This window comes from Capricornis sumatraensis, chromosome 18, assembly GCF_032405125.1.
Source record: "Capricornis sumatraensis isolate serow.1 chromosome 18, serow.2, whole genome shotgun sequence".
Lineage (NCBI taxonomy): Eukaryota > Metazoa > Chordata > Mammalia > Artiodactyla > Bovidae > Capricornis > Capricornis sumatraensis.
Window position 1 is genome coordinate 51,296,185 of NC_091086.1, and position 3,436 is coordinate 51,299,620.

Sequence of the window (3,436 nt, forward strand, 5' to 3'; positions counted from 1 at the left end):
CAGTTGTGTCTGACTCTGTGACACCATGTACTGCAGCATGCCAGGCTTTCTTGTCTTTCACTATCTCCCTGAGTTTGCTCAGACTCATGTACATTGAGTCAATGATGCTATCCAACCATCTCTTATATATAATTTATCATTCTTAGGAAAGTTCTAATGGAGCATACAAGTGAGAACTCAGAGAAATTGTCATATGGTGAACATTGACATTGATACATACAGAAGACCTTTCTTTAATTTTTCTCTTCTGAAACAAAGGACAGAAAATGCCTTTGAATTTGCATTTCCTTCTGGTTGAACACTGAACTACAGTCAATGTTGTATAATTCCATTCTAATTTCATCTTTATCTCTATTTATATGTCACTTCCTCAAACAAATTTTCACTCAAAAAAACTAAGATATTCACCAGTCATGATTTTTGCCATGTCCTAATTTTCTTTGTAATGATTTCTCACTTCTTGGCATTATATTGTGTATGCTATTTGTCTGAAGCTATTAGTTGGAAATAATTTAATAATAATTTTGGAAGTAGGGCAGATAAACTAGATAGTGGTAATGATCTCATCTTAGCCAGTGCTACAGTTAGAAAAATTGATTGCTATTTATTTTACACTATAAAGTTACTATTAAGAATCAAAATATTCTTTGCCTGTTAGAAGGACAAAAGCTTCTTAGTTCAATCATAAATCATACAATGCTAATGTAAAATTGTGCTCCTGCTTTTGCGCTTTCTGTATCTGCAGTTGTAAATTTATTTTGGTGACTATCAAGGCAGAAACTGACTTCATCTTTTCCTTTGTTTTCTGATTGCAAGTAATTAGATTCTACAGAATATCTGGAGACTATAGCTTGTGTAGTTGTCAATCAAAGGGGCATAGATATTAAGACAAGATGGCACTCTATGTGGTTCATTTGGTGTGGTTCATTTGGTGTGGTTCATTTCTTTGGTTGGAAAAATGTAAATTTTTGTCATTTAGCCATTACTGAGGGAAAAGGAGATTAATGTTCTAATTTGAATTTCTTCTGTCACAAAGTATGTCTAATACCTGTTTTTCTTCCATTTTAAACTTTCATTGGCCTCTGAATATTACTTACATTTAGCAATAAGAGATATTTACAAGAAATCATGTATAGTCTTTCTTTTTTTTTTTTTTTTGTCTTACCCTGAGTTTTCAATGAGGCCTGACATTAGGGTAACAAGCTGTTACAGTGAAAAGCTTAATGAGAAAAATTTAACTAGTATTTCAGGTTTCCAGGGATAACAACCAGCAGCTAAACCATTAAGGTAACTACAGGGACAGAGAAGTGAACTGAAGTTTCTCAGACCAAGAAATAATAGATCTAACTAAACTAAATTCTCTGAATAATAATAAAAAAGTGAATTATCTAAAATATAGAGAGGAATTTTAAGCCAATCCTGAGTCACTGGCAGTATCTCATTTTAAAAGAAGTCACTCAGGAGAATGACTTTTAAAAAAGGAAAATTAGAGCATATTTATTTTTTCACCAATAAATGAAGTGATATTCATAGATAATTTAATTTAAGTATTCCCTGGTGGCTCAGAGGTTAAAGCATCTGCCTGGAATGCGGGAGACCCAGGTTCGATCCCTGGGTCGGGAAGATCCCCTGGGGAAGGAAATGGCACCCACTCCAGTACTCTTGCCTGGAGAATCCCATGGAGGGAGGAGCCTCGTAGGCTACAGTCCATGGGGTCGCTAAGAGTCGGACACAACTGAGTGACTTCACACACCACCATACTGATTACTAAGGAAAATGATCCATAATTATTTAAAGGAGGATTTACCCTAATACTTTATACATACTAGGAAGAGAGAACAGATGCTTTTTGTGTTTATTTAGTTTGAAGCTTATAACATGGAAGTAATTGTTTTATATTCCACTTACCACAGTTCAAATGCATCTTGCAGTAAATATTTCTAAAAACAAAATATGTTTTAATGATATTTAGATATATGTTTAGATTTTTATCTAAAAAGGTATCCTGTCTCAAATTTACAATGATCATGATTATTTTTCAACAGAACATGTAGAAAATTTGCTATGAATTCATGAAAGGGGTGGGATGGGTAGAGGTGGGAGGGAGGTCCAAGAAGGAGGGAGTATATGTATACATATAGCTGATTTATTTCTTGTATAGCAGAAACTAATGCAACATTGTAAAGCAATTGTACTCCAATAAAAATGCTTTTAATAAATCATTCAAAAGTAATTAAATGCTTTCAACATTTGATTTGAACCTATTTGGTTTTGTCAATTTTTAACAATAAAAAGAATGGAGAAATATAATTTCAGTGTTTGTATAATATGTCACATACTATAAATTATTTCATTCTTATATATAAGTATTCAGAGAAAAGTGACACGTACACTTAACATACTTAACATAACAATTCAATCTATTAGATTTGCATCTAGTTTCCTTGGCTGCCAGGACATTGATTGTCACATTTATAGAAATGTTTAAGAAACTGTCAGCCAAAGTAAGAGAATCTGATGGACCTCTCACTGTAGAAAGGAGTGATTACTGGAAATGGGATCTCTAATGCTTCAAAGTGTATTGATTTCAATTTACTTTCAGTAATTTTTGTTCTAAAACTGAATGCGGACTCATTAAAATGCATAAGTAGGAGGAGAACTTGAAAACTTGCTACCAGCTATAGGCAATGTGTTCAGCTGGGAACACCGCCATTCATCCATTTGCCTCCTAGTAAAATTACCTAATTCTTTAAATCTCAGAACAAAAAAGCCCTGGGGAATGAACAAAGATCACCTAGTCTATAGAAAGAGCCTACTTTAATATAACGTCATATGTAATTAATGACTGAAAATAGCAAAATTATTCTAAAATCTCATATAAATTGCTTGTCTCTTTCCTTTATCTCCTCAACTTACACTTAGTTGCAGATTCTGCAGGGAGAACTGAATGCCCATGTATTATGTACTGTATCATTTATGATGAAATGTGTAGGACCATTCTTTGTGTCACAGGGATTTGAGTGTGTTTTGTTATGCCACAAGCAGATTAGATTCTAGGAGATTTTGGATTTTATCTCCCTGGGTTAATTACTCTGGGTGTATGTACAGATGCAAAATAACAGGGTTTTATGGCATATGGAAGTTCTGAATCTTAGTGGAACCTGGCAAATGTGACCTAGTTTCAATGATGAAAAATATTAAGTTTATAACTAGATATAAAATGACAAGGATAATATTATAAAATCCCTTCTTATATAATAGCTAATCAGTTTATGCAGCCTTGGTCATTACATAATAATTAATAAACATATTGATTAATTAAAAGATAAATTGCCCCTCTATTATAAGCTACTGTATGTAAAATGGATAGCTAGTGGAACATCGCTGTATGACGCAGGGAGCTCAAGCCATGCTCTGTTATAACCCAGAAGGGTGG

The 3,436-nt window shown here is 33.4% G+C and overlaps 1 non-coding gene across 1 annotated transcript; it reads left to right on the top strand.

Moving 5' to 3' along the window:
• The first annotated feature begins 1,551 nt into the window (after positions 1 to 1,551).
• On the top strand, positions 1,552 to 1,623 carry TRNAS-GGA (transfer RNA serine (anticodon GGA)). Its single transcript has one exon. It is a non-coding gene; the product is annotated as a tRNA-Ser (tRNA).
• The last annotated feature ends 1,813 nt before the right edge of the window (positions 1,624 to 3,436 follow it).